This window comes from Grammomys surdaster, unplaced genomic scaffold, assembly GCF_004785775.1.
Source record: "Grammomys surdaster isolate TR1022 unplaced genomic scaffold, NIH_TR_1.0 126039, whole genome shotgun sequence".
In the NCBI taxonomy this organism is placed as follows: Eukaryota; Metazoa; Chordata; class Mammalia; order Rodentia; family Muridae; genus Grammomys; species Grammomys surdaster.
This window is the reverse complement of record NW_021620852.1, coordinates 2,128,854-2,142,524: the sequence shown is the minus strand read 5'-3', so window position 1 is coordinate 2,142,524 and position 13,671 is coordinate 2,128,854.

Genomic DNA, 13,671 nt, shown 5'->3' with positions numbered 1-13,671 from the left:
GTGACCATGCCCTGTGTGACTGTTGACTATGTTCTGTGTGACTGTGAACATGCCCTGTGTGACTGTGGCCATGACCTGTGTGACTGTGGCCATGTCCTGTATGACTGTGGCCATGTCCGGTGTGACTCTGACCATGCCCTATCTGACTGTGACCATGTCCTGTGTGACTGTGACCATGCCCTGTGTGATTGTGAACATGCCCTGTGTGACTGTAGCCATGTCCTATGTGACTGTGACCATGTCTTGTGTGACTGTGGCCATGTCCTGTGTGACTGTGAACATGACCTGTGTGACTGTGACCATGCCCTGTGTGACTGTGACCATGCCCTGTCTGACTGTGGCTGCATTTTGTCTGACTTCTCTTGGTTTATATATTTGCAGAATCTTCAACTTATTTTCTTTATAAAATCAGTGAGTTAAATATAATTCACCTTTAAAACTGCTTCCATTCCCTATAAAAAGTCAGCTACATCTCGATTATCCAAATATATTGTTTCCTTCTTAGATAAAATTTGTTTGTATTTATTCTTCGTTAGGGTTTATAGACTTTCTTGAACCTGAAAAAGTATTGGCAATTGTCTCTACAAAAGTTATTTAGTCTTCCTTTCCCAGATTCCTTTAGTTTTGCACTTTAAATAAACTTTGTTGCCAAGTCTGTTAAGTCTCTGATGCTTTTATGACTTTTCCATTTTCCAATTTCAGCTTCCTGTGAGCCAGTTGGGCTGTTTCCCTTTCAGCTATGTCCATTCTGGTTTTTAATCAGCTGACTGTGAAATCTTCCTGGACAGTGAATCTTGTTCCGAGTCCAGCGATTTTCTGCATTCCTTGGATTGATACCTCTTGTCGATTTGAACAATCTCTGTCCTCTTTCAGTTGTCGTTTCTGCTCATCTATATCTGATCACACATTGAATCTTTTACTATATCCAATGCATCTCTGATTTTTCCAATTTATTTTTGACAGCTTTCATATTTTCTAGAGAACAAGGTTTAATTGTATAAACCTTATATTTTGCCTTGTGAACTTAGACTTTAAAACTAGCCCCCAAAATTTAATTTCAGATTAAATTTTTTTTTGGAGATGGGCTTTCTCTGTGTAGCAGTCCTGGCTGTTCTAGAACTTGCTTTGTACACCAGGCTGGCCTCCAGTTCACAGAGATCCACCTGTCTTTGCCTCTTAAGTGCTGGGATGAAAGGTATGTACCACCACACCTGACTTTCAAACCTTTTTTTTAAATTAATAATGTCCATCTCATTTTTACTCTTAGTTTCAGTATTATGTGTAAATTCTGTCAGTTCTCATTTTTTGTTCATGTTTTGCTGTATTTTCTTTTATGCATTAATTAGTATTTTAAAGTCCAAGTCATTGGTAGACCTATCTCTTTAAATTCTTATCCTCTATTTTATAGAGAGAAAAATTAAGAAATTTCATGAGAACATGTACTGTTAAATGAAAATCTTAAAAAATAGTATCTTAACCCCCATCACCCACTTTGATATAATAAACATTACTATTCAGAGGAGGCAAAAATAATCACCCATGTTAAACACATTGAGAAGATGCATTACAGGTGCCATAAAGAGATGATACCCAGCTTTGAATCTTTGCATTTCTTTCTAGTTACCCCAGAGTAATTTTGTTGTAGCTTCCTATTTCTTTAAAACACCAACTAAAATAAAATTCCATTTGGGAAACAGTCAAAAAGTAATATCGTTTGATCATACGTAGACTTCTAACCTTCCAAGGGAAGATGATGCTATCCCTGTGGTCTCCTTGCTTCTTGTCTCCTGTGCAGACTTTCCTCATTCCAACAGAAGGTGGAAAAGTTCATGAGTCACCTCTGAGCACACCCGGGAACACACTGAACAGTTATAACAACTGTACCAAGATGTCATATTTTAAATTTTTGAGATAATAAAACAAAGCTTTTGGGAAGAATATATTATTACAACTTTATAGGCGTAGCATGTTGTACGGTTTGTGAGGGAGTGGCACTATTTGGAGGTTTAGCCTTGCTGGAGTAGATGTGTTACTGTGTGTGTGGCTTTAATATCCTAGTCCTAGCTCCCTGGAAGTCAGTAATCTGCTAGAAGCCTTCAGATGAAGATGTAGAACTCAGTTCTGCCTGTACCATGCCTGTCTGGATGCTGCCATGCTCCCTCCTTGATGATACTGGACTGAACCCCTGAACCTGTAAGCCAGCCTCAATTAAACGTTGTCCTTATAAGAGTTGCCTTGGTCATGGTATCTGTTCACAGCAGTAAAATACTAACTAAGACACTGCTTAAACATTAAAATAAGTGATGGAGCAGCCCGATCGCTCTTGCATTGAGAGTGTGCTGAGCATTCACAGGCACAGTCTCAAACAGGGCAAGGCCACTGTCACTATTCCTTAAGGCTCTTCATATGGGACAGGTTACAGGCAAGCCTCAGAAACAGCTCTTTATGCACAGAGTTTAGGAGATTGATTGCCTTATTCTTTGAATTTTGACTGGGCATACTGCAAGGGACCTTCTTCACATTTTTTTTTCATATTTTGTCTTATATACAGCGCACAATTGACTTTCTAAAATGTCTAATGTTCTGATGTCAACTCATCTTCTTAAAAATTGTAGGACTCCACTGGCTCACAATGTGATTGGCAGCCATCCTGTCTCTTCCACTGTACAATCCAAACAAACTTTGGGCAAGTCAGAAGAGGGACACCATTCTCAAACTGTATACTTCATAATTATTTTCTAGAACTATGGAGATGCCAGCCAGATATCTTTGATATGATACTTTGAGTTGCTTTTATGGAGATGACCACCGACAGCCACAGCCCTGCCATGTCCAGGGAAGTAAATTGTTACATGCTTAGCCAGTGCCTTAGAGTTTCCATTGCTGTGAAGAGACACCATGACCTTTGCAACTCTTATACAGGAAAATATTTAATTGGGGTTGACTTACAGTTTCAGAGGTTTGGTTCATTGTCTTCATGGCTAGAAGCTTGGTGGCATGCAGGCAGACATGGTCCTGGAGAGATAGCTAAGAGTTCTACATCTTGATTGGCTGGCAGCAGAGATAGTGAGCCACTGATCTTGGCTTCAGCTTCTGAAACCTCAAAGCCCACCCCCAGTGGCACAATTCCTCAAAAAGGCCTCACCTTCTAATAGTGCCACTCCTTATAGACTAATGGGGACCAGTCATAGTCAAACCACCACAGGTAGCACATACAAAAATGCACCATTCTCTGGATCAGGTTGCTGGTCTATAAATGGCATAAGCCAGGCATGGCAGCGGCTCAGTACATGGAAGGTCTTGTAATGGACGTGCTTATGCAGGTACAGGAAGTGAGATAAGCCTTTGAGGCAGCTGATGTTGCAAACTCTACTCAGGTGGATGTCACTCTAACAGTATGAGCTCTGGAAAGGCTGGTAGCCTTCTTTCTTTTCTTCAGTTCAGTTCAGTTCATTTTGGATATCTGCTCTTGTTTTCAGCAGGTTTTAATATTTCAACCAGTTTTCAAATTAGGAGAGGTAAGACATAAAGGCTGTGTATGATTTGTCCATTCAAATATTTTGTTTCTTAAAGCATTTCACTGAATGACTTCACCCAATAAAGGCTTGCTCTTAACATTTTTTATGCCTGACTTATTTCGATGTTGACAGCTATCAGTAATTGATCATTAATTATAAATTAATCATTAATTGACAACTGATCATTAATTATTTGACTATTTATTTTAAGGTGTGCCCCTTCCCCAGTGCCTGGCTGTAATAAGCCCCTTTCACTTTGAATCCCAGACTTGGGATTCAATAGTGTTACTGCCTGTTGAAATCCCTGGATTAGATCCTTCTGGCTGCTGTGGTCTGTGACAGTCATTTGAAGCTTGCCTTGCACACAAGTAGAGTAGAGATTAAAGTGAAGGTTGAGAGAGGATGTGTGTGTAAGCTTTAGGTTTGCTCTCAGGTTCCTTTCTCTTGAATAGTTTGCTCCTCGGACCAAAGGTCCATAGGCATCTGTCCTAGTTTGTTTCTTCATTGTTGTGCTAAAACTCCATGACCAAAAGCAACTTGAGGAGGAAAGGGTTTATTTCATCTTATAGCTCACAGTCCATCACAGAGAGAAGTCAGGGCAGAAGTTCAACTCAGGGACCTGAAGGCCAGAACTGAATGAAGCACAGACCTTGGAGGAACAGTGGTTACAGGCTGGGTCTTCATGGTTTGTTCAGCCTTCTTATACAACCCAGAACCACCTGCCTAGAGGTGGCACCACCCGCAGTGGGCTGGGCCTTCCCACTTCAATCCCTAATCCAGAAAATGCTGTGTAGACTTTCCAACAGGCCAATATGATGGAGGCATTTCTCATTTGCAATTCTTTCTTCCCAGATGGGTCGAGCCAACAAACAGCTCATCAGCACAGCATCCTCACTTGATTCTCATCTCAGACCTTTGAGACTGTTGCTTGCTTCTTGGATTCTCTGTGCCTTCACCATAATTTGGAAAATGCCTTTAAGAAAGTTCCAAAGTGAAGATTAGGGTAGTTCATGACAGTCCCTCTGTTAGGGCTCACAATGCTCAGCAGCACCTGGTGTTTGGTTGTCAGTGCTTTCTGAAGGTTGATTTTATATATATATATATATATATAAACATGCATATATATATTTAAAATGATTTTTAGTAGATTAAGATCAATAGATCAATATATGCTATAATATTGGGTCTAGAATATACTTAAAATTTTATTACAGCAATGATTATTATTTTTAATTGCAGAAATATAAAGCAAGCATGCAAAGAGAAGCAAGGGAAGATTATATGGTGCTGGGCTTGAGAGATGGCTCAATGAATGCTTTTTGCTCTTGTAGAGGACCTGAGTTTGTTTCCTAGAACCCACACGGTGTGTCTCAACAGTCCATAGTTCCACTTCTAGGGCTCTAGCATCTTCCCTTTATCTCTTCAGGACAAAAATGAAAAATGCAGAAATATAGGTGAATGGTTCTTACTGGTAAAGTAAATAAAACAATTTAAAAAAAGATTATGTGGTATACATATCACATACTCACTCTGTCTTCCTTTATACATTTTATACGTAAGTCATGATTGATCTGTTTTCTCTTTATATATTTATGTTTTTTCAATTCAAATAAATGGTATTGATTTGTGTAAGTTTTAAATTTAAGAACCTTTTTGCTTTAAGGGAACTTTAAAAAAGAAATTCATTTTATTACTTATTTATTATGTGTATGCAACTGTGTGCATCAGTGTGCATGTGTGTTGGTGTACATGCATGTGCATGCTTATAGAGACCAGAGAGGGTGTTGGATCTCTTTGGGGTTACAGGTGATTATGAGCTGGAATATAGGCGCTGAGAACTAAATTTGGGTCCTCTGCAAGAGCAGGAAGCACTCTTAAGCACTGAGGTATCTCTACAGTCTCTTGCTTTTAGGGAACTTCTTTAAAAGGTGTTATATACATTTTCCTTATATATTTTGAGTCTAATCTTGAGATACCATTATCTGTAGGAATTTCTAGTTTGACATATCAATTGAAGCATAAAGTTACATTTTTAACACCAAATTCCATTAACTATGGAAAACTTGAAATTAGTAATATTTAATAAGTGTTTAATAAAAAGTGTTCAAAAAGGCTTTTAGACAAATTTTAGCTGTAGAAACTCCAGGCTCATCTGACTGAACTTTTTCATTTATTATATATATATATATAGTTTTTGTTTTTCGAGACAGAGTTTCTCTGTAGCCCTGGCTGTCCTGGAACTCCCTCTGTAGACCAGGCTGGCCTCGAACTCAGAAATCCGCCTGCCTCTGCCTTCCAAGTGCTGGGATTAAAGGTGTGCACTACCACTGCCCAGCTCAGTTATATATTTTAAATGGGAAGTTGCCCACCTCTTAGATAAAACTCAACCTCATTTTTTGCATGTGTGTATATGGTGTGTGTGTGTGTGTGTGTGTGTGTGTGTGAGAGAGAGAGAGAGAGAGAGAGAGAGAGAGAGAGAGAGACAGAGAGAGAGAGAGAGAGAGAGAGAGAGAGAGAGAGAGAGAGAGAGAGAGAGAGAGAGAGAGAGAGAGAGAGAGAGAGAGAGAGAGAGAAAACGCCTGGAGTTGATGTCAAGTTTCTTCCTCAGCTGCAGAGTCTGTCCCTGAACACAGAACATCACCATTTCTGGCTAGTTTAGTCAGCTAACTTATTCCAGGAATCACCTGTTTCTGCATCATGAATGCTGGGGTTCAGGATGCTGTCATGCTTGCCAGCCTTATATAGGTTCTGAGGACCCATGGGGATCTCATGCAAATGTTGCAGCTCTGTGGGAAAAGCTTCCCCAGTAGAAGTGTTATTGCTCTGCTCTAGAATGGGGGAATGGTTTCCTCACTGCAAGTGTTAAGTTCTGTTCTGGGGGTGGGAGGTAGGAAAGGTTTCCCCAAAGTGTTACAGATCTGGAGGGAAGGGAATCCTGGCAGTTGGGAACCAAGGAATACTACAAAGTCACACAGCACAACAAGCCTCACACAAGAGATTTATTGGGAGGAAAAATATCCAGGATGGTAGCTGACTGCTTGGAAGAGAAGCAGAAAGGAGCTGAGCAGAAGACAGGGTATGTGCAGAATTTCTTGTGAGGCGTGGCAGAACTTTCCAGGGTGAAGTTTGGTACAATTATAAGTCCAGAGATTGGAGTGAGTCCAGGGATTAGTGAAATTTCAAGTCCTAAGTTTGAGCTTTGTGGTGATTTGAATAGGTTTAGCCTGAATAGATTCATGTGTTTAAATGCTTTGCCATAGGGAGTGGTGCTATTTGGAGGTGTGGCTTTGTTGGAGAAGGTGTGACCTTGTTGGAGGAAGTGTGTCACTATGTAGGTGGGCTTTGAGGCCTCCTATGCTCAAGTTCTACCCAGTGTGGAAGTGAGTCCTGTCCTGGCTGCCTGAGGAAGACAGTTACCTTCTGCTGTCTAAGAATTAAGATATGGAACTCTTGGCTCCTCTAGTACCAAGTCTGCCTGGATGATGCCGTGCTTCTGACCAGTATGATAATGAACTGAACCTCTGAAACTGTAAGCCAGCCCCAATTAAATGTTTGTCTTTATAAATTGGTCATGGTGTCTCCTCACAACAATGAAAGACTTGAGAGGCTTTTTACTCTGTAGGGAAGGAGCTGGGTCAGGCCTTTAGGGAGAATTTTCTGTGGGTAGAACCTAGTGGTTGTAGGCCCTCAGGGACAGGGCTACTCTCTGGCTTCAAGGAGCTCATATTTATGCAAGGACTTTATTCACTGGACAACCTCCTAAGCTCTGTAACTCAACTGCACTTATACATTTAAAGGATCTTTTTATTCTTAAGGAAAAGGAGCCTTTTCTTGTCAAGTAATCATTGGTTTGGTTTGAAATTCATGACAGGTTTGAAGATGATTCATTAACTAGACTAAACTAACTGTACAGCTACCCAAACCAGCTCAACACTGTCACTGAGCAGATCCTAGACTTGGTATGATTAGACTTGTCATGTCTGAGGTTACATATAGGCACGGGGTGCTTAATTATATTGATACACATGGAGCAAGAATTGATATGGGAAGTGGGAGGGGTTGGCTAGGTTTGAGCAGGCCCTACGGGTGGTAAATGAAGCAGAAAACGCACATGATTAAGGACGTTAGAGGAGGGCCCAAGCTACAAGACGGGATCCTTGACTAGAGGCTCTCAACCTTCCTGATGCTGCAACCCTTTAGTACAGCTCCCCATGCGACCTCCAACAATATAATTATTTCATTGCTATGTCATCAACTGTAATTTTGCTACTATTACAAATTCTAATGTAAATATCTGATATACAGGGCATCTGATATGCAACTCCTGTGAGGGTTGAGACCCACAGTTTGGGAATCACTGCTTTAGACTCTGATGACTGACCATTGCTTATGTATTTTATTACTAAATCTAAAGTAACTTGATAGGAATAACAAACAGTTGCTTCATATAATTAATTAATTAATTTTATTTTCAAGACAAAGTCTCCCTGGGTAGCCTGGATAGCCTGGAACTCATTATGTAAATGAGATTGGTCTTCAACTCATAGCAATTTGCTAACTTATGCCTTCTGAGTGCTGGGATTAAAGACAGGTATCACAATACTCCATGTTCAAAAAACATTTTAAAAGAGAAAAGAAAACAATAATATAGCAGTCTAGCAATAAGGCTGCAAGCAGTTCTGTCTCTGGTCAAACATGTAGATTTTCTATAAAAGAGAGATAGATGCCTGCTAGGAATGGAGCAGCTGAAGTGACCTAGTATTGCTAGCTCATCCCTGACAGTGTATAAATGGTAATGATCAAGTGTCGTTCTCTGATTTTGGTCACAGTAAATGAGCACTTCTGGGTTGTGTTTGTTTCCTTCCGGTAATGATAAAGCTAATATTACTTATGTGTTTGTTCATTGTTATAGTAAGGTGTTTCATGTATTAATTAATTTACTCCTCACACCAACCCAATAAGATGGATGCTACTAAGAATAGTAAAATTAATACTAATATATTTTACTATTATTGTCATCAATCATCATTGTTCTGGTAGTGTGTGTGTTCGTGTGTATGTGTGTGTAGAAGTATATTTGTGAGTATGGATATATATGTGGAGGCCAGAGATTGACTTCGGGTTAAGCCAAAGTCACATCTCTACCTTTTGAGAGGCGACCTCTCATTGAGCCTGAAATATACTGATAAGCTACAAGGATTGGCCAGAGAGGTCCAGGGATCCTCCTGTCTCTGTCCCTATAGTGGTGGGGTTACATGCATGCACTGCAGCACCTGACTTTTTAGGTGGGTACTGGGGATCTGAACTCAGGTGTTTATGCCTACCCAGCCTTCTCCCCAGCCTTTGTTCTGTATTATCAGAGGCTTAGGAAAAGTGTGTCCTGTTTAGCTTAAAAGCAGCAAATTACCTGGAGGAAAATGCTATACTTTCTGACTCACACTTAATCATTTTGTGACAAAGCTTTCTGATTTCAATTATATTGCCAAGGCGCTAACTATAACTGTGCAGATTACCACTAACTACTTATAATTTTAAAAGGCAAAAATCACCCATGAATTGAATCCAAAGCAGCGTGGAAAATATACTCCTGATTATAGGATATAATCATGAAGCAAATTCTAGATAATGTGTTACATTAGTAACTTCTGACAACCGTGTCATGAGCCTGAAATCATGCACTGATCATAGGCCTTAACTATGCCTGTCTCCTTACCATTTATGTAGAAAGTGTAGCTATTACAGCCAGCAGGAAGACTGAACGAGTGCTAACATCCTTCCAATCACTGTGGTAAGTGGCTTTACACGTAAGGTCTAGTTTTAGAACCACCTCGTGTGTGACATAAAACCATCCTACATGAGGAAACAGTAGAATTCAATATCTTGCCCAAAGCACCTAGCTGAAGTAAGAATTTTTGCTTACAGATTCTTCAACCTCACCTAATGAAATGCAAATTGGCAATCATAAACTCTATTGCCTACTTCTATGTTGTGAGCAATTAGTGCAAAAATGAAACAAGCCTCTGAGCTGGTGATTACTGCAGTCAAGGATGGTTCTGTTCTCTAAAGAACTGAAATCCTATGTACGTTTTCTCCTGTGGAGGAACAACGAAGGTGTGTTGTACTTAGGAAAAGACCACTCATTCTTCTGAAGACATTTATTGCTCTTTTGTACCTTGTGTACCCTTTCTTTTTTCCTTTAGAAAAGACTCCAGGCTTCTAATAAAAAGCTTTTAGGTTTCTACACTTTGGTTGCTCTACAAGTTATGTGAGCATGGGTCCCAAGTAATGCCTTGGAAAGCAGGGTAATTTTAGTATAGAAGGCTGCCAGTTAGCATGGGGTTGTTTTCCTCTGGATGCTTTCCTTAGATAGCCTATCCATACCCAGCTATGCCTGTTCTTGGTTTTCATCCTGTAGATGGTGAATTGTGATCTTCCTCAGATTTTTTTTCCACTGTGATTGAGCCATGCATGATGATGTATGAAAAATCATATGCATAAACTTTATAACCCAATAGGCTGAATTTTGAAAGACAGTATTTCTTGTATACATGTTATAATCTTGCTTAGAAAAAGAGACTGAATCCACAGGGCTGGGGAAGTAATGTTGAGTGACTAGGCAGAATATGTTATTAAAATATTTTGCTTCTGTGTTGCATGAGATATTTAAAAAGTCAGCATTCAATCTGGATTTTCTTAATTGGCCGCCACGTTCCCAATTGGCCTAGGCCTGCAGCCATGAGCGGTGGTGGCGTACTGCTGTTGCTCAGCTCAGGCAGTCCTTTTAGGCGTCTTGAGACACTGGCCCTGCCACCCACGAGATGCCAGTGTGGGAGATGGCTCTGCCAATCTTCCATGCTGTCTCCATAAGGCTGGGCTGAGCCCAGACTATCTTGCTATCCACACGTTACCCAGTATGAATGAGACTCTAATGTTTAAAGATTAATCAAAGGCTTTATATGTTTGGTAATTCTCAGTAACAAGATGCTCACACAATTGGAGGTGTTTCCCAATTAGCTAACCAAGATATAAGTTGTTACCCAGGACTGTTCTCGGTACATGCGTGGTCATCCATAGTGCCTACAACTCTGCCTCTTTAGCTTCTCCTCTTCCTTCTCCTCTTCCTCTCTTTACTCCTCCTCTTTCTCTCCTTACTCCTCCCACCTTAGCTCCTCCCAACTTTCAGGAATTTCCTGCTACACTTCTGTTAATTCATTGACTAAAGGGATAGCATAGAGCAATCATAGATAAATTGCCAATGTGGGTGTAACTTTGAATCTTCTCACAGCTTTTGGTTTTATTGGCCCTTCCTCCTCTAGCATCTTCTTCTATCCTTGAGTCCTGCTCCATTGCTTGTGGAGTCTCATCAAGGACAGTGGTTCTCAATTTTTGGATTCCCGGTGTCAATTTAGATACTGGCACTTCCATCCAAAGTTTCCAGTTTGGTAGATCTGCTGCTACCGTCAAGGGGTTGTTCTTTTAGGAAGCTTCCAGTTGTAGCTAATGCTGTGGAGCATGGCCATGATTTGAGATGCATCAGGCAAGGAGCTTTGCTTTGTTATCTTAATATTTTCAATCATTAATTCATTTACCCAACATTTACCAAGGTATTATTGAGCCAAGTAAAGTTGTTTCAGTTTGCTCTCTATTGCTGTGAAAAGTACCAAAAGCAACTTGGGAAGGAAAGGGTTACAGTCTAAGTGAGGGACATGGGGCTGGAGCTCAAGGAAGAATCTGGTGGTAGGAATCGGAGTGGAGACGATGGAGGACAGAGTGGAGGATGGAGCGGTAGACGATGGAGGAGCATTAGTTTCTGTTTCCCCCTGACTTGCTCAGCTTACTTATGGGTGCTAGGACCACTTGCCCTAGGGTGCCACTGCCTACAGTAGGCTGGGTCTCCTACATCAATCATTAACCCACAAAATACTCCAACAGGCCAATCTGCTGGAAGCAGTTTCTTCCTGGAGGTTCTCTCTTTCCAATTTACTTGAGCTTGTCTCCAGTTAACAACAACAACAACAACAATAACAACAACAACAACAAAAACCTAACCAGATCAAATGCCTTAGAAATTGATGCATTCCACAGAAATCCTGTTTTTTTTGTTTTTTTACCTCCATTCAGCCATTTTGTAAATGCTAAATGGTTTAGTAGTCTATGAAGGGGTTCTAACCAGACAAAGCATGGCAAACGTAGGCCTGACCATGGTAAACATTGTAAAGCAATCTGGTTTCGCCCTTTTACCTCTTTTTATCTCCCTTGCTAAAACTCATTCTCTAAAGTTGGCCCTGACCCCCGGGTCTATTCTCTGATTGGTCACTGACTCATTTCTGAGACAAAATACTGAAGTACAATGATCAAAATTCATGATTTGGCTGGTTTGTCCAATCAGGATTTACCAGTTCACTCTAGCATAGACGCCCCACTTTTCTCCTTAAAAACCCACTCCTGCACAAACACCCTCTCTTGCTTCTCTTGCTTTTCATGTTTGTGTTTGCTGCTGCTGTTGCTGCCACCTCTGTCTTTGCAGTCTCCTTGCCTTGTTTGCTCCTCCAGGGTAGTAAATTTCCTTTGTGCTGAGAATTTGGTGTCTGGGTATGTCCTGTAGTGATTCCAATTCCAGGAGCCCAACTTCTTTCAGTCTGTGGGTTCACCAAGCATTCTTCAGCAGAATGACTTGAATTGCAGGCTGTCACTCTCCTGCTTGAGATAAGCCCAGCAGCACCCTCCATAAAGCTCTTAATTGTGTCTCAGGGGTGTCAGGCCTTGTCACTCATAGGCTTATAACCCTGTCAGTTCTGATTACTACATTTAAGTCTTGTTTGTGCATGTTTCCTGTCTGTGAAGCAGCTTAAGGACAAGTCGCTGCTGCACGTGTCACTGTTGCTGTCTCCATGTATGACACAGTTCACCCCATGGATGCTGCCCTGCTATGTTCCATCTAGACAGCATCTAGATGTGCCCGAGCAGCCCTGAAGAAAGAGCCAGGTGCCGTTAGATCCTGTATCACATCTCCTCAGCTACAGCTACAAATGTGTTGCTTGTATCTCATATCTCAGAATACACGAAAATACCTTAATCAGCGTCTTCCTATAGTTACCATGAATCTATTGGAGCTGCAGGGCTGAGAATGGTTGGGTGGACAGGAATTGTGATATTATCCTAGGCTGTCTTTCCTAATCTAGATTTTGGATCAGTTCATAACACATGTATGTGCACTTACACGTCCACATATCAGGTATAGAAGGTGGCATATAAACTCTCAAAACCACTAGATTTAAATGAATGAGAAATCCCGCTTTTCTCCATCGTTTGCCTCCTGTACTTGTATGGTGTTTATTTATAATTCTGAAGCATTTCCAGTGTGCCAAATTTAATCTAGCATAGCTAAGAGGCCTCCCTTTCTTCAAATACAATCTCACAGCTTATTTTCCATTGTACAAACTGTGCCTGAGGTAAGGGGAGATGATTTACAGTTTTAGTCTAATTTCTTGCTAGGGGCCCAAGCATTGTGCCAGTTTTGAGCAATCTTTACTTATGTGCGAAGATGCAGATCTACTGCTATGTGCTTCTCTCCAGGCTGAGGCTATCCTGGGGGTCAGTATGCAGACACTGCTTCTTCCCCATGAGTAGTCTGCTGGCACGGGTTGAGGCTGCACACTGAGGACTCTGCCCATCTCTGAAATAGAAGCATTTAGTTGTCTAGAATCTTGGCATATTTTGGTAATAGTTTATGTAGCCTTCAATTAATTTTCCAGAGTTTTTTCCCCTGATGGGGCCAGAGGATTGACTCATCGGATAAGAGCATAGCTGCCCTTGTATGGGACCCAGGCTCAGTGTTCAGCACCCATATGGCTACTCACACCCATCTGTAACCTCAGTTCCTGACACTGACACTGTCTCCTGATCTCTAAGGGCAACACACACACACACACACACACACACACACACGGTGTACAACATACATTCAGGCAAAATGTTCATACACAAAGTAAATAGATCTAATCTAAAAATAAATTAAAAAATCTCAATAACTATGATATGAAACAAATGTTAATTATTCTAATATTCATTAAACATCTAATGATTAAGAGGTGAAATAGCAACCTGTAAGTCCTTTCTTTAAACTTAAGTTAAATTGGCTGCTATATATTTA